The sequence below is a fragment of the Ptychodera flava genome, chromosome 3 (assembly GCF_041260155.1).
Source record: "Ptychodera flava strain L36383 chromosome 3, AS_Pfla_20210202, whole genome shotgun sequence".
NCBI classification, from domain to species: Eukaryota; Metazoa; Hemichordata; class Enteropneusta; family Ptychoderidae; genus Ptychodera; species Ptychodera flava.
This window is the reverse complement of record NC_091930.1, coordinates 30,941,701-30,967,074: the sequence shown is the minus strand read 5'-3', so window position 1 is coordinate 30,967,074 and position 25,374 is coordinate 30,941,701. Positions and strand designations below refer to the sequence as shown.

Genomic DNA, 25,374 nt, shown 5'->3' with positions numbered 1-25,374 from the left:
TCGTATATATATATATATATATATATATATATATATATATATATATATATATATATATATATATATATATATATATGCATATAACACAAATTACGTCAAGTAAAAGTAATAATATATGTTACTTAAGTCTGTGCATCGTGCAATCTTCAGACAGATCTTTCTGATAATTGTCGGAAGCATATAACTTTAAGTAACAGGTATTATTACTTTTTACTTGAAGTAAATTGTGTTATTATTCATAACGCTCTGCTTTTAGCATAAAACAATGTAATTTTCCGCGAGGACATCTGTACACTTCTATATACATAGTTTATGTTTCTTTGGAAAGGATTAAAATCATAGTTTTCGGATTAGATAATAGATTGACGATGTGAATAATATTAATGGGTCAGATATTTTAATGGCATTTTATTGGTTTATATACTTTACAGGTATAATAATCATAATAATTGTTTATTGAACCAGATAAAGGTACAAATACAGGAGAACACTAACAAAGGATGTATTACAGTGAAAATATAACTTTATCTGGTTAGACCATAGAAATAGTCTACAAGGACAAGTCGAGTCCCTGGTCTATCAGTAATCGATGATGCAATACAGAGCTTGATTAAGGACCAAAAACATGTTTGAAATATAAAGAGACAATGAAAAATACAATAAAATAGATAAATGAATCAAGAGAAAGGTACAAATTATTCCGTGTTTATTAAATAGCTTCTAAATTCCACTTTAAATCTTTGTCTACACGTTATTTGCTTAAATTGAGATGGCAGAGAATGCCAATGTTTGATTGCTGCGTATTTAATGTTGTGTTGTGTGACTGTAAGCCTTGTTCTTGGAATACAGTAATAGCAATGCTCAACTGAACATGTAGAATACCCATGGCGAGGAAGTTCAAAACAATTAATTGGTAATGGTGATTAGAAGAGCGTTATTTTTGAAGTCAAAAACGAAAAGACAAGAACAATATCTACTTAGTTTGAAAATATGGAGGGTGTAAGTGTTCTTATCATGTCACCATGTTAGATGAAAGGTCGTCTTCTTTTGTATCTTACCTTTACTTTCGTGACTGCCGGACGTACTAGTAATACTGCCTGTATCGCCTGCTGTTCCTGGTACGTGTTCCACTGTTGACGGCTTAAGATCTGTTTTGGAGGAGATTGTATAAATATTGACGTGATGGTGACTGTCGAACTATATTGTCTGTATCTGTAAATTTCTTTTCAGTCATTGTCTTTTTCTTGGTTTCCCCATGTGTTTGCTTGTCTAATTATATGATTTTTGTCTTTCTCCTTTGCCTCAAATATTGCATCTAATTTAAAAATCTACGCACATTTACACGTGCACGCTTATATAACACACTCTCACTTACATACTCATTCACTCAAAAGTCCTACTTCTGTATGCTTACCTGTTTGCTCAACAGAAGATTTTGTTTCCCTTGCGGTTTCATTCTTTTCAGAGGTGTCTTGCATATCAGTGGTTAAGGTTGAAATGAAAGCTTCATTGACGCCTCGTAGATCACCAGCAACCTTTTCTATGATGTGCTGTTTTATATTTCTTGCGCGCTGCAATGCCGTTGGGTTTTTCCGTATGATTGACGTGATTTGTTTTGCCAGCTTTGCCGGATCCCTATCCATGTCTATGGCACATTCTCGTGCTTCGATAGTACCAATGTGTTTGTTTACTATCTCGTGACTGTGGGATCTTCGGGGGAAGACAACGGGTATCGCTGCGCACATAGCTGCCAGAGTGAGGTTTGCATAACTCGTTGATGAAGGCGGAATGAGCACAAGATGAGAAGAAAACAGATGGCGATTAAATTCCTCAGTCGTGTTAACGTAAGTAGGCGTGATCGTCAAAGCAGGACTGCTCGTCAGCTTTTTCACGATTTCCTCCTCCTTACTTGGTGGTATTCCTATAATTTTCCATGCCGGTGGCGTTTCGTCAAACTGGTCAAAGTTTTCAGCGACTGTGTTTATGGCACTGATGATGACTTCAAGTTTCTTGGGATCTTCGAATTCGTATTCTTGGACGATGGATAGAATTTGGAATGCCTCGTGTTCAAGAATTGGTAACTTTTCTGATATCGAAAGAGATAAGTATTCTTCGAACACCGTTGGGGAGAGCAGCTGTTGGTTGGAGTCACTATAATGTCGCCTATACTTTGCGTAAACTCTTTCTCCAACTGAAAATGAACACTTTGCATTCTTAAATTCATCTGACATAATTTTCTTACGAAATTCCACTTCTTCCTTACTACAGCCGACAATCAAAGGCGTTATGTCATCTTCATCAAAGAGATTGAACAGATAACAGGACGCCGTTGGGAACAGATAACAGGACGCCGTTGGAAACACTTTACACGTGATATGAAAGGCTGCTTCTGAGGTGAACGCACTGAAACCAAACACGAACTTCACATTTGCTAGTTCTTCCAGCTTTGGATAGTGTATGTTGTGGTACAACAACCAATCACGATGAGGCTCTCGAAATTCAAATACGCCTGTTTTTGTCGGAAGCTGAAGCGTGACACCAAGTTCCTCAGCTTCACGTTCCTCTTCTTCTGTTGCTTTTAGAGCGGTACAATGGACAGATATCCCCATATTCTGGAGTAGTCTGATTACCTGATGAACACAGTCGGTGATTCCACCATGAATTAACGGTCCCCATCGATCACATACGATTACAGCCTTCTTTGCCATACTCCTTTGAACAAAAACAGTTTTATTACAGTTGGTTGGTGTAGATAAACTGTGTTTCGTGTAAATTTTAAATGCATCGTTATTCTCCTTGGCGTGTTTCTTAATCAAAACCCCTTTGCCTTGTGTTTTAAAAGTAACGGAGCTACTAAGCCGTTACAAATTACTTACCACAGACCTGTTTTCTGAATGACGAAAATTCGCATATTTTGAATGCGATTAGTCACACTGACACAGTCTCCTTTTAACGGTCACGAACTTGAATACTTTACAGCGAGATAATAACGAGGGTCTTATCACTTTTTCCGCTCCAGCACATAGAATGACCCCAGAGACGTGCATGTGTTACATAGTTTTGCTTGTTAAAACAATTCACATAGAGTTTCAAAGGTTTCTTAGCTCGGAAGGGTATGAAGTATCACAACTGAATACGCTAATACGCATTTTAGGGATCGATCAATGCATCAAGCGACTTTTTATGAGTCTGTTGAACAACGGTATTATTTAAATAAGCCAACAATCACTGAATAGGTCACATGAATACACGAACTAATCTGCCAATCTGATTGTCCATGTTAAATGAAAATGGCGTCCTTTCTAAATTTTTAACTTTTCCCTAGGACTACAATGATCCTAGATTTTGATTTAATTTGACGATTGCACACAAACTGCAGAGGATTTTATCTCCTTGAGACTCTTGGTCATGCTCATATATTAGGATCATTGGCATTGAAATAATGTAGTAAGTGGGTCACATCTGACACTCATGTTCTCTTCATATCGAGGTATAGAGGGAACCCGTGTCACCATAAAGGCGCGACATAGGGTTTTTCTTTATTTTCGGATAATATTGTCTAAAAAGTCTAAGTTAGAGAGTTCCATGAACATGAGACCAAAGTGATCTAATAGGGATAATATTATCGACATTATCCGATAAAACAGCGTTTTTAGAATTTTCCACCCATCTGCTTCTAACATGAGACTCTTAGATTTTAGACGATATTATCGATTTTATCGGATATTATCCGATAAAACAGCATGTCGGGCATCTGCCTCTTCCCCACTAGTCTAATATTAGACTCTAACTGAGATTTTAGACGATATTATCGATTTTATCCGATAATATCCGATAAAATAGCATGTCGGGCATCAGCTATATCTCACTCGTCTAATATTAGACACTGACATCTAAGTTAAAGTCTAATATTAGACAAGTGGGGAAGAGGCAGATGCCCGACATGCCGTTTTATAGTATAATATCCGATAAAATCGATAATATCGTCTAAAATCTAAGTTAGAGTCTAATATTAGACGAGTGGGGAAGAGGCAGATGCTCCACATGCAGTTTTATGGTATCTGCCTCTTCCCACTAGTCTAATATTAGACTCTAACTTGGAAGTTAGACGATTTTATCGATTTTCTTCGATATTATCCGATAAACAGCATGTCGGGCATTAGCCACGTCGTCACCTGTCTAATATTAGACTCTAACTTAGATTTTAGAAGATATTATCGATTTTATCGGATATTATCCGATAAAACAGCATGTCTGGCATCTGCCTTTTCCCCACTCGTCTAATATTAGACTCTAACTTAGATTTTAGACGATATTATCGATTTTATCGGATATTATCCGATAAAACAGCATGTCGGGCATCTGCCTCTTCCCCACTCGTCTAATATTAGACTCTAACTTAGATTACTTAGATAATATTATCCGATAATGCCTATGGTGGCAATGTCGAGGTATCCTCCGTGTCACCTGACATAGGGCCGTTACATTGCTTGGCACACTTATTGTAGTGTTGATCAGTCTATATACCTTTAAAGTGCAAGAGTGTTGTATGTATTTTTCACAGCCGTACTGTTATCGTAGGAATTTTCTCCTGCGATCGTTTAACAACCTGTACTAAAGTACGGGTTGTTTGTCACGCTATGAACGGTGCATTGGCTTGCTTACAAATGGACGTCTGTATAATTATTTACCTTTTGGTGTTCGTTGCCATTGTACTGCCACGTCGGCCGCCATTACCACCTGGGCGTTTAGCAGGTACACCACCTTTGCTGCCAGAAGTACTGGGTCTTACGTCAGAGCTTGCCATGCCAACTCTGGTTCTGAGCCAATCAAAGTCAAAGATACCTGACGTCTAATGGGTTGACGTAACACTGATCAAGGATAACCGAGAAAGGTCGGAAAGAAAGACACGTATAGAACTCAACTGTCTCGGAGTTGCAGAACTCGTGACAGAAGCTTTGGTTAATTATTAACTTCGTTATTGCAGTATATAACGGCGACGTGCGTGGTAATTTTGTTTGTGATATTTGTTTTATATAGTATCTTATCTGCTTAGCGGATCGTATGAAATATGTTATCGAGTCTTTTTTTATTTCGGGAAGGTCTCGCTAAAATTAGATCTTGACTCTAAATGTAGGTATACTTGCAAAAAATTCATACGGACCATGTTCGCCCACTTAAATATGACTCAACGATATATTCATGTTAGCCGTGGACTAGGTTTTCGATATTGGCCTTAACCTTCCGTAGTTGCCATTGTGCAACAGCGGGTTTGACTCTATTGGAGTTTTGTTCAACCGTTTACTCAACATGTGGTACAGTTTAACATAAAAACAATTACAACCTGTTATTCAACCTTGCTATCAATCTTTCAATCTGCCCCTGCACGTTTTCGTCATTCCATCCTTTTCAAAATCATCACCACTGCAGTATCATCATTATCATCATAACGAACATCATTGTCATCAGTGTGATTTCATCTCTCTGGCTCTAGTGGTGATAGAATGTGTAAATACGAGGATGGTGGCTCGGTATTACATTAGCGTCTGTAGTGCTTCTTCCGGATAAGTGTATTAGCATCATTCGATAGAGTCCGAGGCAACATAGCTCTGACAAAGTTAAGTATTAACAAGACTATATAAGTTGACCACCTTAAAACAGACATAATCTGAAACTACAACGCAGTCAATGGGAATTAATTCGTGTACGGAGTTAAACTCTTAAAACATAAGGGCCATGAAATCGGATTGAATAGACAATGTATATCAGTCTTGCAATGTTTACAGCGAAGCGATATTGAATATTTTCCAAGATCAGGTGACCCAATGTTTACTTTATACACGTTATCGTCTTCATGCATTAATATGGTTTTCACTCATAAACGTAAACATTAGCTTCCACAAATTATCATGCTCAATTTGCACCAGTCTGTCTTATTGACTTCAGGTTGTGACGTACGTATTCTGTCTTGCTGTCTCTTCACAACTTCTTTCTGTTGCATTGCATGTTGTTTCTAGAAAACAGACGTCTTTCATACAAAGTTTTAAAATATCATAGCCAATTAGCATCTTTATGAATTTCCTGAAATGAGTATAGCCAGACTAAAATGCAGAGTTTTAGTTTTTTCCAACAATCTAAAGAGTCGAGTAAAAACTACAATCAAAGCAGACACCTGCAAAACGTTGAGACTTTGATAGCAGTCGCCACGGGGAGCATCTTTTATACATGGTGGAGATTCAGTTTTGTTCGGTAAACACAAAAGTACATCTTGATCATAGGAAATTGATTGTCACGTATATCAACGCATTTCACACAGAAAATACCAACTATTTGTTGTCTTTCGTAAATACAGTTATTATTGTTACATAATTCCCACCAAACTTATTAGAGTGTAGTTTGCGCAGCGGGACCTAAAATAACGGAAATTATTAGTCTTAGATTCATGTATTGCGTCCGCCTCTTCCATACATTTTCACGCTCTGCAGTTTTTTTCACAAATACACGAGAAATGGCATTAGTCACAGACTTGAACCAAATCAATGCAAGCTACCAACTAACCATAATGTTTCTATAATCCCTTTTCCAAAACGTTCTGTAATATTTATCACCTCTACGATTGTTTACAAATATCAAATTTAATGTAAAGTCGTAACTGTCATAAGCCGTCAGGCTTGCATAATTACGTTTGCCAGGCGTTAGCTCCACGATTTATGGCTTTACAGTGACATGTCTCCAGTCCTGTGGTACTTATCGACATAGACCAGGGTCTGAATGCAGGTGTCCGAATTCCTCTGTATCGCAGCGTCAGTACTGATAAAGGCTGAACTAAAAGGTGACCTGGATAAGGTCAATCGAGACAAACAGTTCGGCTCCATTCTGACAGTCGCCACAACAGTTATCAGCTAAACTGCATTAATCTATGTTCTGCAATGTCTTCCATCAAATTAAAAGAAAACAAGTAAACCATAAAGTCATCATTGTGAATACTTAATTGAGCAGTGTCACCACCCGGATTTCAATGTGAATAGGAGAGTTGTGCAATGACGTCGTAAAAATGAATTCATGTACAGACTGTGTTAGATGAAAAGCCTGTCAGCCTTACATGTGAATAACGTTATTCGGGGCAAGGAGTATTTTTGATATATAAGTAATTTGTGGTTTTGAAGGCACTATATCCTTGAAATTTATTGTCTTTCACGTTTTATACAACTTTAAGAAAAGAACTCTGTAAATAAGCGCATCGACTTTTCATTCACCTGTAGGTTACCTGGCTACGAGTAGGTAGACATGAAATAATTCAAAAGTATGATTAGAGATTGTTAACAGGGTTGTGCTTATCACACTCATAGGGGCAACATCGGGTGTAAAAGCCCAGGCAAATTTTTAACACCAACGCACTCTTCACAACTCAATCATGCGGCCTTGATAATTGCAATGCTGTTAAACTGCCGAGCAAAACAACATTTGCCCATGTGACCGACACTTTACAGATACTGATACAACCCTTAGGTACAGACCTGTATCAGCAAAAACGTCCTATTGCTGTGACAGAGGGGCTGATTGACTGGTCTGTGGCCAGTGCTGTGATGACATGGCTATATACAGTGCTGTAGACACAGTGATTTGACAGGACCTAAAATTTCTGCCTGTCCCATCACTGTATTTACAGGACTGTACACAACAATGTGAATACAGACCTGTAACACGGTCAATATTTTTTAATGTGCACACAATTATGTCTGTATCAAAATTGGCCCCTTTTTCTGAAAAATATGCAGCCCGGAAATCTAATAAATTCCCAGACCCTGTAACAGGCCCTGTAAATTTAACACTGACGCACCACTGTTTGTACATCAGTATTTCAGTTATGTGGTCACAGCACTCGATACACTCAGAAATTACATCACTGTACAAGGCCTGATACAGACCTATTCATACATCCCTGATATCTAACCAATTTTACAGGTCCTGTAACAGATGTTATTTCATAGGGACCGTACAGGTACTGATCAGACCCTGTTACAGGCATGTAAAGAAATCTGCCGATAGTTTTCTTGCTTTAAAAATCTGTCGATTCGTCATTGATGCAAAGTAACGATATTGATATCAAACGAAACATTTAGGATGAGTTACCAGTATGTATTCGCCCGAGTTCAAAGCACGTAAAATTAAGACCCTGCTGTAGTTTGTGTGTATCGATCAATTGTTAAAGAAGAATAAATTGTAAAAAGTCATTTGTTTAGTGCACGATAAATTCTGAGAGACAAAGTAATAGCGAGTAGAGCCATCAATAGAATATTGACTTGAATATTGACTTGTAAAACCATATACATCGCATATTTTAACATTTTTGTTATTGACAACAATTTTTCGAAGCAATTAAAAGTTTCCAATAAACATATAAAACTGCTAAAATCTTGATCATTTATATTTGCAAGATGAAATGCCTATCGCGTTGATGATGCATCAGAGCTTTTTCCTAAATCGAAGGATGATGCATATTTTCGTAGGATATAGAAATAGTTAAAACTTAGCTGGAGTGTCCATGGTATATATGTTATCAGTAACTCATTAGAATTGAGTTGTCACTGATATATTCGTTATTCTATTCTTCCAAGAAATGTATGACTGACGTCTGTCACTTCACCAAAATAGCGGTTCGAGGCATTTTGGGGCCTGTCGTTGTCTTCTTATCATTTTGCAATAAATAGATGTTAAATTTAGAACGTCGAGCGTGTTCAATGATGTGGTGAGTACGGGCATAAGACGTAGTCAAAACGGTCAACACGTCCCATGGTGTGAAGATTATTGGCATAACACGTCATCGAAACTGTAAATCATCGACCAAAATCAAAATAATCAGCGACACCAAAACTGTAAGAAAAGCGAGTAAATTATTAGACAAATGCACGACCACTGAACAATATATGCATTGCACCCAGTCGCTTTATTTATAATCTGTGAGGGACGAAATTTCATGTGATAAACCTAATTCAATTTCCATGTCTCGTTCTATTTATATTATAGAGCATATTCACTCAAATTTTGTGTTATGGGTTCGTGTATATGCGTGATCCTTGGTCACCATTTAAATTCTGTTTGACACTGTTGATACCTTGCTCATTATGTTTTCCTTTGCTTTTTCCCATCGAATGTCTTAGGAATCCACTACGTTGAGAGAAGAACGAACAAATTGTAAGTACATTACTTCAGTAAATAATTTACCGTTTTCAACCAATATTTAATAAATGTTACAACAATCTGTCGTATACGACTCAGGTATAAAAACCATATGCTAATGAAGCACAGATGGGATAGACATGTATTTGTCGATTTCAGTGACCATAAGCTTATGATGAACAATAAGCAGCGCGTTATTTATTATATCTCAATGAAACCTGACATGTAGAACAGTGTATAGATTCTTCTGAACTCCTTTTCGTTTGATTAGCATCCCATGATGTCCCTTGTATAATATGCCTATCAGTGAGACAGCTAATCCTACCACGTTGAAAGAAATAAAAACGAACTGCTAAATTGTAACAGTAGGTGTATTAAAACAGGCCGCTGCAGCTGGAAACTAAAACTTGAAAATTAACCTGTGATACTCAGCCGTTTTTCACTACTCAGGGAGACAGCTATAATTATACAAGGTTATTTTATACAAGGTATATTGTGTATCCATCCCATGCTCTCATGACAACACGCTTTATACTCCTTACACTGAAGTCAAATCTGTCATCGTGAAAGAGGCATCCAGTGAGTTGCCGAAAAGTTTACCAACAGATAGTACGGTTTAAGGTTCAAATTGAAGCCGAGCAAAACACTGTCATATCAACAACAACAACAACAACAACAACAAAACCACCCGAACGGACAACACAAACGAACTAACTTACAGACATCATGAATACATGTAGACACGCACATGCATGCATACACCTACCTTCTTACTAAATATTGCCAATGTTTCTAACCATCATAATAAATCCCGGAGCACAGACACATTCATATATACGAAGTCTCATTTTGTAAACACCGTCAGTTATTTTCACATGGTAGTATAGGGCACGTCTCGGCGTCGTTACCTGCTCCGTGATAGTCAAAGTGTAAACTAAGAACGACTCAACATTATTTCATTATTCAAAGCCGCATCACATAGCGAAATCAATACGCCATATGCAAATTGAGTATGTATTAATGAGAGACGTGTAAATTAGACTTTCTCCCTCATTGCAACACGACAAAGGAGAACACAACCAGAGCGGATACTAACTGTATAGAGCGCAAGTGACTAGAACGCTGCATTCTCCCGCTCAACCTCCCTCACCGAGTTTCCGATCGCTTCGCCATAGTCAAGCCGACCAGAACCCCGGCCTAATCCTATAACAAAAGGCTATATCCTTGAGCGAATTGATAACGCTTTAAATATAAGTTATTCATATATTGACACGAAGAGATATAAATCCACTTTGTGTGATAGAATAAATAAGAAACTTTAAGAAGGCTCACAGTAATTTATTGCAAAGCGGTTGGCGACTTCTTACATTTTCCTGGAAACAAATAAAAGGGATATAGATTTTATAAACGTTCCGCTTATGTTATTGGAGGGGCTGAAACAATATAAGACTATTTCTATTATTCTAAGCGCACCTTCAAACAAATTTTATCAATTAGGTCAATGTACTATAAATGACAAGAATGTCTTGTAATGCACATCACGCACAATATCGTCCGGTACGTGTTAGCGAAAAATAAAAATTATGCAAATAAGTATTGTGCTTTTGTTATTTTCGAAGATCCACAGCCGACTTCGAAACAGCAAAGAGCGCACGAGCAAAATATCGAGACACAGGAAAACGTCTCCGTATTGAGCGTCATTACACTACAATGAAGCTGTAGACTCAAGTCGTTTCATGAAAAAATTGTCTCGATCTTTTGAAATCGGCTATCATGTCTGATTGTTTCACAGACGAAGTATTTGTAGTTCCCGGTAAACTTTTTTGACTGGAGTCTGAGTAGAGTTGAAAGTGATTCCCGAACCACGCATCGCGTTTACCCCAGTTATACATATTCACGCAAGTGGCCACAAATACACGCTGTTACTTTAATTATATATTTCAAGTGAAGCTATGCGACCTACCAAATAAATTGTTGTTTTTCTTGAATTCTTTCCGCATTATCTGAGTCAAGCCTTTCCTTGTTGTGATTTTTAACGAGGTATTTGTAAAGTTTCATACATCCCCTAGCAATCATAATTAGTCAGGGTTGAAAACGATTTGCGGTAGGCCTTAACTCCTAAATTATCGCTTTACGATGTTGAAGGCTCCAGTCTGGCGGCAAATATCTGCGTGCACACTTCCAACTAAATGCAGGCGTTCGAATTCCTCTGTATCTCAGTATCCGTACTGATAAAGGTTGAACGGACTGGTGACCTGAAAAAGGTCAATCTGATCAATACTCTGTCGCCATGAGCATTCTAGCTCTGACATCGCCGACAACTGTGTCTTCAATATATGACTGCAGTACACATATCGTTCATGTTGCCCCAGAGTCTCCCATCAAATTGAAGATATTAGACATTGTGTCAATCGTCATTTGCAGTCGTTTTATTTCTTCATCGAAGCGAGGATAACGTATTCATGAAGCACTGTACATCTATATTAACAGACTTGGCTAGGGAACTATACTCGGAGGCTCCTTATGTGCATTACGTCATTCGGATCAAGGAACCGATGTTTATTCTTTTAGCGGCTCTCTATTTTCGTTACATGTGCTATCCTGCAAATTTGAAATTACTTGCCTCCAAACTTTGTCGTCTGAATCTTTATACAAAAGACACACTTTATACTCCAATGATGCGCGCACCAACCAAACAACTGTTATTGAGCATATTGACTTTTCATACAAATTTATGTGAGTAAGCAGAAGTGTACACCCCGCTGATATTTCCAACTCAAATTCTGACGAGTTCAGCACAGGTGCCGCCAACTAATCTGTTCGTACAGAAAGGTGTTCGTGCGCAGTTTTCCAGCGGGTTGGCAAATTTCAAAACTAATCAGCGGGCGGGGAGAAAAAAATCGATATTTACTGTAGGTGGGGAAGAAATTTCATTATTTTCAGCAAGCGAGAGAAATTTTCGACAGTGGGCACCGGAAAGTACGTACAGGGAGGGAAAGCCGTGGTTGATGATAGAACTTGGGAGGAGATTAAGCACCTAACTTTAAGAGGGGAGCAATGGTCCAAGGTATACTACTAGGTGCTCGCACGGTTTGTGTTGATCTGCGTTGCCCAGTGGACATCTAGTGGGCAATGGCTTGAAAACGATTTATATCTGCCTTAACTTCTAAATTTATCGCTTTACGATGCTAATGGCTCCGGTTTGGCGGTACTTGTCTACGTGCACACTACCAACTAAATGCAGGTGTTCAAATTCCTCCGTATTTCAGTATCCGTACTGATAAAGGTTGAACAGACTGGTGATCTGAAAAAGGTCAATCGGATCAATACTCTGACACCATAAGCATTCTGGCTTTGACATCGCCGACAACTGTCGTCAATTAATGACTGCACTACATATATCGTTCATGTTGCCCCAGGGTCTCCCATCAAATTGAAGGTAGATGTAAATGTCTCAATCGTCATTTGGATGTTTTGGTTGTATTTCAGCATCGAAGCCTGGATAACCTATTCAAGAAGCACTATACATCTAGTAACAGGTCTGGCAAGGGAACTACTCGGAGCCCCATATTTGCATTACGTCATCACTCAGAGCAAGGAACAAATATTTATTACCCATTCTTTTCCCGGCTCTCTTTTTTTTGTTACATGTGATGTCCTGCACAATTTGAAATTACTTGCCTTCAAACGTTGCTGTCCTTGACTTTTTTGTTACATGTGATGTCCTGCACAATTTGAAATTACTTGCCTTCAAACGTTGCTGTCCTTGACTTTTTACACAACATATATTTATACTCAAATGGTGCGTACATTTACCAAACCACTCTGTACTTGACATATTGACTTTTCGGTGATAAACTGACGAGTAAGCAGAAGCGTCGAAATTCCAAACGGGTTGTTTGATCAGAGATTGCTTGTCACACTCATTTCTATATGCATTCATACTTTGCCGCCTAAATGCTTAACAACTTAGTTATGAAGCATTGGAAAGATAAATTATTCAGTACACTACTGATAATCAGAGTTTGTAGTTTTAGCACAGGGGGTTGTCTACATGTCCGTCCCCAGGGGTGGGTAGGTGTTTCGTTGTATCGCTAATAAAGATATATTCTACCAACCTTTGGTGCACTGCCCTTGACAATCTTGCGTATACGTTTTATCAACATGCTGCGTCTATTATCTGATGAGTTTGAGTGCCTAATTAGCCAAAGTAATCAAGGGTAAATTACTAATCTGTGGACGCTCTCACCAGATTATCACCGGATTAAATTTGACAAAGTCAATAACGAACGCACCAGCAAGGTATAACACAAGACTTGTGTTATACCTTGCTGGTGCGTTCGTTATTGACTTTGTCAAATTTAATCCGGTGATAATCTGGTGAGAGCGTCCACAGATTAGTAATTTACCCTTGATTACTTTGGCTAATTAGGCACTCAAACTCATCAGATAATAGACGCAGCATGTTGATAAAACGTATACGCAAGATTGTCAAGGGCAGTGCTAAGTTAAGACCGAAACACCAAAGGTTGGTAGAATATATCTTTATTAGCGATACAACGAAACACCTACCCACCCCTGGGGACGGACATGTAGACAGTCCCCTGTGGTTTTAGTGACAAATATTAGATCCCATTAACCATACAGAGTGCAAAGGTTGTGTCAAACTGTCATTCATTCAAGGTACCAATACTTTTAAAACAACAAGACACTCAGAATACATCGATTCGCACGTATTATGCCTAGTTTACCAACTCTTATACATACAAGAGGGGTTTAATTAACTTTCTGTCACAAATAAGTAAAAAATGTTAGAAACTACAGTTAACCATGTACAAATGATAAAAACTATGATTCAGTGCACGTAAGAAAATTATAATTGCGGGTTCAAGTCAAGTAAAATCAAGATACCACTGTAGTTCATATTGGTACTTGATCAAAGCTTAAAGAACAATTAGTGTTTTAAAAAGTAAATTCTATACCGAAGGATAATTACTGAAGGGCTCAGTGACAGTGAAGAAAGTTATCACTGACAATAGAATAAAGACTTGTACAATTATATGCACATTTTCCCATTTGTTATTTTGCAATTTAAATATTTTTAGATTAAAAGGCTTTCCACACTGATGAAGTATAAACATGCGTTCTAAATCGACGGAAATGCATATTTTCGTTCGATGTAGAAAGTTATTATAAACCTTAGCTGGATCGTTCTTGGGATACATGTTGTAAGTTGCGATGATTTTTCCTTCGAGACTATAGGTCCGTTGCTATTTTGTCCGATCATTAACCGTTTAATATTAAGATACAGTCACTGTAGAAACGAAAGACCACTAAACATTGTCAAAGCAAGACGAACATCGACATCAAAACAGTTTATGGTCAAGTGACAAATTTTGATCGTGACGTAGTTGTAAAGCATTGAGTCAGCACGTTGTTCATTACCGGGTTGACGTCACTATTGTCGTTGTTGTTTTTTTGACAGATATCAGTCAAGCAAGGGGAAGTATTATCGTATCATGCATGACCGTGATAAATATTTATGGCGGAACTTTTGGCTGTAATTGCAATATACCATTACACTGATCAGGTGACAACAATATTAAATCATAACGAAAGTACTGCACGTCGTATTATTCCGCTGTGTTTGCTGTGGTAATATCTCAATCTATGTAGAGTTGACTACTCATTATCAGTCATTAGATTTTGAATATTATAAAACAATCTTATCTTCAGTAGTTAAAAAGAGAATGAATTTTTGACGTCATTGCTCACTATTGTCACTCGAGTCACAGTCGCATCACTATGTGGCCTAGTTTTTCAAATGGCTCTTACATCGACTATTATACACAACGAAAAAAATGACTAATATAGAACTTACAAACTAGCCTACATGAACACTTTATATCGAAGGGCCCTGGCAGCCTACCTTAAAAAATCAAATTAGGTTGAACAATCTATTTCAGAAAGGACCGTAATATCAAACATCGTTTGCCTCACAAGTGCACTTGATGGTATTTGAGTTTGGTAGTCTAAAATATTATTGTATAAGCCAACGTTAATAGACGTGTATAGTAAGCGGCTTTGTACCACTAACAACTCTTTCTGTGGGCTTGCCAACCATACTTCCGGAGGTCTGTCGCTGCCTATGGTAATCAGTCGTATAAACTGCTAGCCTCAGGCCGGGTTTTAGGTCAGAAGGTTGACAAATGTGCGTTGTGATACGCCGCTTATTCTTTTAAACAGAGCTTATCAATTGAATTATTGTGGTAACACAAAGGGTGACTGTAGTTTATGGCTTGTGGAGTATGACAAATCGTTCTTATAAATGATCCGGGGTAAAATAAATTTGAACGCCTTATGGTCGCATGTTGAGATCATGTGTCTGTATAATAATATAATAAATATAGATAATCTTTCTCTCACTCGTGTTAAAACGCTGTTATAGTACCACAGGGTACAGGGACAGTCCCCTGGGGTGGGGAGGGTGTTTTTTGTGCAACGGTTTACCTTATTTGATTTTATTAATTTTGACTATGATATTTCAAATAAAGAGTTCAACGCTACACCGTCTGACTGTTTTATTATTACCGACAAGTCCTTATCTCCTCTCCAACTTGTGTATACACCTCTGTAATTGCTCCGAAAACATTGCCAACTTGCTAATCCGCTGTCCGTATCAGCGGATTAAGTGATTGAGTCAACACCACAGCCGTCTCACACGCATTAATATCCTTATTTCACTACGTGTGGGACGGCTGTGATGTTGACTTAATAAGCTAATCCGCTGATACGCTCAGTCATTAACAAGTTGGCAATGTTTGCGCAGCAATTAGAGTGGTATGTGCACTGGTTGAAGAGGAGATAAGGAATTGTAGTTATTGGAAACACAGTCAGACAGTTTGGAGTCGAAAGCAAGTTGGCAATGTTTTAGTAGCAATTACAGTGGTGTATACACAAGTTGGAGAGGAGATAAGGACTTGTCGGTAATAATAAAGCAGTCAGACGGTGTGAGCTGAACTCTTTATTTGAAATATCACAGTCAAAATTAATAAAATCAAATAAGGTAAACCGTTGCACAAAAACACCTTCCTCCCCACCCCAGGGGACTGTCCCCTGTACCCTATGATAGTACATAGAAGGAGTAGGCGTTTCTATTTACAGTCTGTGATGTCGGTTCGGGGAATCTCCACTAGGGTGTAGTTTACATTAGTGTCAATGTTTGTGTGTAAATGCGTTTATGTATGCCATGTCTATGTGATAACAGTTCCGTGTTTATCATCAACTCATACGACCTTCAATGGAGGTCATATATAAATGGTCATCAGGGTGTAATTCACATTGGTGTCAATGCGCATGCGTTTATGTATGCCATGTCTACGTGATAAGAGTTTCGTGTATATCAACAACTCATGCGACCTTCAAGTATTATGGAGGTCATATATTAATGGTCATCAGTATAACACTATATTCAAATTTTAGCCGTAGCTGACACGCAAGTGACCGTTGCAGCGCCCTAACTGACATGAATGCCAGTAAGTTAGGGTCACTATGTGTCGCCAATGTGGCCGACATGTAGCCTGGTGGATTTGAGAGTATCAAAAATGGGTTCAAATGTAGCACTGACGCCAATGCTTAAAGAGAACTGGAGCAGTACAACAAGCACCCAAGACTAATGTACACAAAGTGACAACTCATGAAGGTAGTCTAGTTTTGTTTAGTTGCTTTACGACTGAAAAATAAATTACACACTGCAGTGAAGTTTCCAATGTAAATCATGCTTTAAAGTTCAAAGATCACGCACACACTCAACGTTAGCTTTTCTATTCTCTTCTTTTTTTACACTTTACTGATAATAATCTTTGGAACGCAAAGGGAAAACCGATAGTGTCACGAACCGGATGCAAACATTTTGTTTACACAAAGTTGAAAACCGCGACTCAAGTGTTGAAAGAAGCAAAACGAAGTGGCGCTTCTGGTGTGGCGGCAGTGAGGTAGACCAAAATGTCACGGTATATTACAAACCTACAACCAAGACTGAATTCGTATTGTTATCTCTGTCGATAAAAAGTGCCTTTGAGGCCTAAATATGTATTATAAAACAAAAGCTAAATTAAGAATTGTATTTTTCTTCACTCAACATCTAACATATCTAGTTAATGTTGTTGTATTATAATGTTATAATTGCCAAAGTCTTTTATGGCCTAAGCGTTTGAACTGAGGTGACTTTTTTGTCCGCGTTGGTTTATGATTAACAAAGTCATTGCTCATATATAGGGATTAGCCTTTGCTGTCGCGCGAGAGGTTAAAGTTAAAAATTTTATATCCGATACACAGGCTACGCTTACACTGTTAATCATAGTAATGGTTCATGATCAATAGTCAGCAGGAATAAAATGTTACTAGTTGTTACTTACTTGCAATATACATTATTAAACACCTAGTTTCAAGTGCGTTCTGATGAAAACAGTTCACACAGGTTGTGTCAGATCCGGGAAGGAATAGTTTTTTTTGTTTAATCTGTCAGAAAGTTAGACGTAAATTGGTAATTTTAACCAAGGCATGATAAAAATCCATTGCGTTTAATATGGGACGTATTGTGCCATCATTATTGCTGCAATAGCAACTGTACTGCCCAAGCTGGAAAGCAGCGCTCCACGGACACAGAGGGCGCTCTTCTAAACGTGAACGTCGATCTCGTCTGGTCCCTTGTCCAATTTCTCCTGCTTGCAGCGCTGCTCACGAAAATAGGGTCAGGTATGGGTTACGCTTGGGCCGCCATTTTTGACTGCATGAGCACAGTCACCTGACAAGATCATGTAATCAGCACATCTGTATAGTGGCGCTAGTTTTGAAACAAGACGACAAAACATCGAATGTAAAAGTTATTTGCACGGCTTCACTTGTAAGTCTCCGACTTTGTACTTCTATGATGGCATTTAATGGTAAAATGACGATTGTTGTCCATGTTTTCGTTTTGTCAGACGTAACACACTATCCCTCCTTTCGCATGTAGTGACTAATAAATACGTAATTTTACGTTTTTCATAAAATGTCGACATAGGATGCTTGGTTGTGGAAAACATGGAGTAAAATTACTCCATGGGCAAACGAAATATAAAGTTGAAGGTAACTCCAAGTTTGAAATAAATTCATGCAATCACTGCGCTCAAACTGTGGACCAAGGACAGCAATGCTTACAATAGCCAATATACCTGACCCTATTTTCATGAGCAGCGCAGCCAGCTATAGAAATGGGGACTTCAGGAGACCAGACTGACCGTACGCCGCGCCGGTCGTCTTCAAATTCAATCCGAGCATTCTTCGCTTGTCCTCGTTCATATGCTGCAGCACAGTTTTCTCTCTTTTTCTATTTATAGGCGTGATGATAACGATATTTTGCGTCAATGAAGAAGTGGAAAATAATACTTGTGGATATGTGTCATTAATGGCGTGTTAAAAATAATACTCTACATATTTCGTATTTGTTTCTTGTGGAAATCCGGTCACGACATGCGACATGCGACCTGCGACTTCAAAACTGCAACCTGCGACTTTCGGGTGCTCTGGCCTAGCTGCTACCTGCGAGTTTGAAACTGCAACCTGCAAGATGACGACCTGATCCATGATTTTAGGTATTTGGTGTTTATTGAATTGAGAGTATGAAAAGCAGTCACAAGTAATATCAGTGATAGGTGGTGTCATTTAGGAAAGAGATGAGCTTCGATGACACAGCTGTGTTGGCCTACGTGTTGTTCGGTTGCTTTCAAAGTCCGGTTTCAAAGGGACAATGCTCAACTGATCACCGATTTTCATGAGTAAAATTTGTTTTGATAAGCATAATAGGCCTACTTCAACAAGCATGTTGTTTATATGTTGTATCCTAAAGTGATGGCTATTTCACAGATCGAAATGACCTAGTTTAGGCCTAAAGACGTATTCTGTGGTTGTTGTACTTCGATTCGGTGACCATGCACCCTACCCAGTCTTAATGCAAGATTAATCGAACGTGGCTAAAACAACAGGAAATGTCCAGTCACATCGCAAGCACAATTCGCCGCACGAATTACGCAACTAGAACACAAGCGAACAAACAAAGAAACAAAGAAAACACTAGTCTTCACAACGAAAACTATAGCAACAGTATATATAAGAACACAAGCTATAAAAAGCAGCAATGTGCGAAAACTGGGAACACATAGACAAGGACGAAACACTAAGCCTGAATGAAATATTTCCACAACAACCGATCATCGCATACAAAAGAAATCCAAACATTAGCGATATACTGATACTGGCCAAAGTCCACGGCATTTGGATCGAGGCAAGAAACAAATATACACAAAACGATCCAAACATAATATTCTAGTTTCCCTGCTAGAAAAACAAGAGATCAACACACTAACAGCCAAAACATTTCAGACACTAAACACACCAAAGCACATACAAGACGAGATGGCTGATGTGTGGGGTCACTTTCCCTTTATTACTATTTTACATCGCAGTTGTGAAGTCGCAGGTCGTAGTTTGACAAACACGCAGGACGCAGGTCGCTGTTGTTAAGTCGCAGCTGCAGGTTACACCCTGGTCTAAATGCCAAAGTCGCAGGACGCATGTTTCAAAATCCCAGATCGCAGATCGCAGTTTTCAAGAAGTCGCAGGTCGCATGTCGCATGTCGTGACCGGATTTCCATAGTTTTTTATAAGCCAAAAACAAACAAACACGGCGGAGCATATAGTTAGATATACTTCTAGTAACTCGCGTAGTATATTGAACCTGCGCTGTGTTCTCACTTAGCCACTTGCACGACTATAACGGCACATTCATATGAATATCAAATAATGCGACTGATTCATACACAGTAATTTCATAGTTCTATTAATAAATTAACTCAAGATAGATATCTAAATACAATCGTTCTTGATGAGAATCCTCAGCACTGCCTACGTGCGTTTAAAGTCCGATCTCATGGCTGATAATTAGTCCGATGTTGAATTTAGTCGTACGTGGTAAAATTCCAAATTGTACACGGTGTGTCGCGATTGAAGGACTTGAGCTATCTATGAGAACAACCTAACGGGAGGACGGAATATCTTCCCACAACAAAATCAATGAAAAGTGTCGTTGAAGATTGTTCCTAAAAATTAAATTGAGGCCATATCATTGTGACGATCTCCATGCAAACTAAACATCTGAAAGGAGGACATAGAGAGCCGCTGCTATGTTATATGGACGTCAGGCTCTTTGAGTGTTAGTCTTTGCTGTCTTCCCCGATTATACCGCCTTTATCGGCGTTTGCGCTAAAATAGCAGCTTTACTTTCTAAAGTAGGCATATTCTGGCACTTTCGGCTTCGATGGGCAAACTTGGCGGGAAATGGCACGTGTCCTTGTTTCGGTCCTCAGTTCTCTTTTTCCCCATTTAAATGATTCAGTTGACTGTGAGACTTCAGTGTGTTCCCCTTATACCATTCAATAGGCTGGCTGTTAGGTGTAACCAGAGCGGAACAAGATATAAAGAAATTCCATCGACGATAAATTAAACGCGGGAAATTGTTTAATCTCAGAGAACAACAAATATCTCATCTAAGTGTAAATTCAGTAGCTCTTAATAAACCTCGCTTTTTACAGACATACTTCAGCGATTGGATTAGCGTTATAATTTTTTCTTTACCAGTTGTTATACAATTTGCACTGAATTGAATAATAACATTTTAAATAAGTATGTGCCGCGAAAGTAAAAGATTTAAGCTTTTGGTCACTCTTTCCTCAAGGACTTTTTCAACCATTCTCTTTCAAAATCAAGAATAAAATTCAGAGGTCACCGTGCAAAATTTTGTATTGGAGAAACAACCTAAGATTTATCGATATTTGAAATTCAAAATGGCCGCTATCCCTGCTTTGTCTAAGAAGTAAAATACAATTTTGGATTTTCAAAAAACTAAGAAGGTGAGATTTTTTTACACCAAGGGCTTTAAAATGAGCTCCCACAAGCGGTAGATCAGAAAAGAATTGTAAAATTTTGAGAGTCTGAATATCTGTCCCCTTAAAAGCAATGCTCATTTCCCTTGATACTGACGTATCGTCTACTTGGGGAACTTGTACGATGAAGTACTTGAGACAGAAATGAGATATAAGCAGGTTGCATTGGAGGCGGAGAAGAGGCGGCTGGCATAACAGGAAAGCAACTGGAAATGTAAATGCAGATGTTAGAACAGCTTGCCAAGAAAAATTGATTCAGAATTTATTTGCATTTTATGAAATATACAAAGTTTGTATTTAATACTTTACACTGTTTACATTGTTATTGTTGTTTTTGATAAAATAAATATCTCTTAATGATACAAACAATTTCTTCAGGGTTTGATTTTGACAAATACAACCGAGGAGTTAATGTATAATTAAGCTCTTGCAGGGATGTACGATATCGGCAGATTTGAATGCTCACAAACAGAACCTGAAATCATCAGGTATGTACATTGAGACACTGTCCTTGAGAACGGAGTACCATCAATTGACTGCTAAACAGCGATTGTAGACCATACAGTGGCCCCGACAACTTGCCAATAATGAACTCGGTATGTAAACACTATTGTTGTGGTAATGATCACCCATATAGCCTCGATCATTTATAGGCAAACGAATGGTACGTAATCAACATACCCAGAAATTATACCATGATTTTGAGAGAGTTGTTTCAAGGAAAACCAGAGATTTTAAAAATACTTAAAAATTAGGTACTTAAAGGTACTTAAAAATTGTAGAGACTGAATGGACAGAACATTGAACTGAAACAAATACATGGTTTTTTTTGGTACTTGTGATTTTTATTGCTACCGCCCGCCCTGCCCGAGTATTCCTCTGGAGATGAGAAACAAAATATAAAAGGGTCATACCTTTGGAGATACAAATAACACGATTGGAACTATTTGGGAAAATTGGATGAGAGTAATTATTAGGAAAATGTAACGAAATCGAAATTTTTACAGCTGAAATTTTACAAAATGATAGAAAAGTGTAAAATTTGAAATATTGTTCTCATCGAAAAAACAACGAAAACACAATGATCATTACATACCTCTTTCATCGGATTCATTTTTATGAAAAAATGTTGATTTTTGTGTAAATGTACTGAAAAACAAGACAAAATGCTTAAAATTTCTCTTATTGACGACTTTTGAGTCATGGCACTTTTGAAATGCCTCTGCCTTTTTCGTGAATTTAAGGCTTTATAAACATTTAATTGAGTCAGGGCACATTTTAAATGACCCTGACTGACTTGACTGTAAATCAATCAAAAGACTTCATTTTGGTCGAGGCAAAGTGACAAACTGAGATTAGTACTAGTATTTCAGTAATGAAGAAACTATAGACAAGCTCACACATTTTCATTAAAATATAAATATTGTTCCTATGTTTTGAACAATATTGCATTAGACACTATCATGCACTGATACTTACTCATAACATTTCAACAGCATTGTAAATTTTGAATAAAATTTTAAAGGTGGTGAGCAAATCAGGTGTAATATTAGACAAATTTCTAAAATTCTTGAGAAATTGTGCCTATCCAATTATCCCAAATTAGTTCCAATCGTGTTAATTGAATCATTAGGAGTGAATGTATCTCAAGCTCTTGCAGGGATGTCCGATGTCGGCAGATTTGTATTCGCGAACAGAACCTGATATCATCAGGTATGTACATTGAGACACTGTCCTTGAGAACGGAGTACCATCGGAGTACCATCAATTGACGGAGGGACGGTGATTGACGGCTAATCAGCAATTGAAGACCATTCAGTGGCCGATAATGAAATTGGTATGCAAACACTATTGTTGTGGTAATATGATTACCCAAATAGGCCTCGATCATTTATAGGCAAATGATGCCACGTAATCAACATAAAACAAGAGATAGCAGCTTTACACTTTATTGAAAGACAGCGAATCGGGTATCACAAGAGGGGCTCGCTCGTGAAAGTCTTCATACAGTGTGCAAGTTCATCCATTGAGAAGTCCGGGGAAAGGCTTGTCTAAGACTACCAACATCAATGTTACATATTTTGTAAAAGGCGACAGAGATTTTACAAGGTAACGCCGCAGGAGGGTATTCACGAGATTTTGGTACAATGCGCGACATATAGCACGACCCAAAAGGCGAGTGCTATGGAGCGAATTGTACCAAAATCGAGTGTATACCCGACTGCGAAGAGGGTTATTTGCTTATCTTAGTTGTCTCACTTGGGTATTTTCATCACTCTAGGCCCTAAATACAGAAAACGGGCGTCTGAGAGATCGAAAGTCGGAAATTCTGCCCCGAGACCGAGAATTTTTATAAGTTGGGATTACGTACAGGCACACAGTATCCTACGATATACGCATTACGTTCATATCGACATTGCATTTTATTCACATGCGACACGAACATTACACTTGTCAAAAATACCTGCTGCATGTCACAGAAAATGGGTCAAGAGTTCAAATCGAAAGAAAAAAGTAACATTCGTTTTCGTAAATTTACATAAGAACAATAGTCCTGGCTTTTTTGGCATACTAAAAATAGATTTTCTCATTCTGTTCTGCATACGCGGTATACGATGACCGTCGCAACATTCAGGTGGCACAGTGAAGTTACAGGATCTATTTGATGTATAATTTGGACGTTAATTGTACCAGAAAACAAGCAGTTTTGAAATAATCCAAACTTGCGATGACTTCAACTTTGATTAACAGTTGTGCAGAGTGTGTTGCCCGATGCATCGAGAGCTGGCCGCTGACACTACTCGTTGCATTTCATGTCAAATTTCGTCGCAGTCGCTAGGATTTACCCTATTGTTATTTTGAACTTCTTGGTCTACATCGTTAGGAAACCCTGGTCTGTTACAGCCAAAACTTTTGTAAAGAATATCTGACATACCGTTACTGTGAGGAAGCGTCAATGTATTGTGTGTATGAACGAATAATATCTTCATTTTAAAGAGCGGTAGTATACATCGCGTCTCGACTCCCGCAATATCAAGTAATGTGCACGGTGCGCTGTCGCCCTAATATTTGTGTGCATCACACCCCAGATGTGCTGCTTCAAAGATGTCTTTCATCATGGATCCCAACTTATTTTCACCAAGAGGTGAGTTACAGACCCACACTTTATCTGTGTATCAAAATTCGGTCCTCGGTCTATGGTTTAGATAGGTACGTTCAAATGCACCGACTGGGCAATTTTCGAAAATGCGGGTCAGGGGTCAGTTTTACCACCGCTATCAGTGCTAAAACAGTATTTTAGCATCGGTGGAATGAGCTCTCGTCCTATCAGAATATGGCACATGCATGGTTGCATGATATAATATAATTTTTGTTTTACAAACCTTGAAATTTGTACAGCATCACTAAAAAAATATTAAGTCATTTTAGAGAGCTGGAAAAATTAAAATGATACGAATGGCAGGAGTAACATGGTTTCAAGGTGACCTTACAAAGAGTATTCATCAGACGAAGCACTGCAGGCAATGTTTTCGTTTTCGCCCCAGAACTATACCCTTAGGCGGTGTCGCTTTATCTCCAAATAAGAAACAACAACAAAAAAATAAAACAATATCAAACACAAACAAAGTCAAAAATCATAACACGAGAGGGAATAATTAATGAATAGAGGTATTACGGGGACCACAATTCACTACAGTGGCAATTATTTCGTTAAGTTCGTAAGACTGCGATGTTCATTCGTTTACAAATTCAATGTTGTTATTAATCTCGAAAGACGATTCAAATCCAATTTCACTGAGTCAATTCGATAAGATCAATCACAGACGTACTTCAATTTTGATAGTTTCAGTGTCATTATCTGTCATACGTACGTGGATTCGCTTCTACAGTTCACTGGTAAGCAGGTACTTACATAACACTGGTGTTGCGTTGTTTAGTCTGCGGATTCCTTTGTCCATTTTCTTTTATCCTCGTCGATGTCCGTAAGAAAGTCGTATTACATAAACAGCTCGTCCAACTGTCTCGTCTGCTCGGCACACAAATCTGTCCGCAAAGATTCACGCAGCTCCATGAATTGCCTTTCGGGCAACAGCTGATCCTGGCCGGTTGCCAGTCATTCGCCTGGGTCTCTATCATGGTTCTCGTCAAGGCACGTCTGCCGAGAACCGGAGACAACATCGTCGTCGAAAACCAGACATGAACCGAAAATGCT

General features: G+C 38.4%; 1 protein-coding gene across 1 annotated transcript in view; it reads left to right on the top strand.

Annotated features, from left to right (window-relative positions):
* Positions 1 to 23,103: 23,103 nt before the first annotated feature.
* LOC139129834 (galactosylceramide sulfotransferase-like) overlaps positions 23,104 to 25,374 on the top strand; it is a 72,152-nt gene continuing 69,881 nt past the window's right edge. The window contains exon 1 of the mRNA XM_070695517.1: positions 23,104 to 23,270. The gene's annotated coding sequence lies outside the window, so the exon portion shown is untranslated. The remainder of the gene's footprint in view (positions 23,271 to 25,374) is intronic.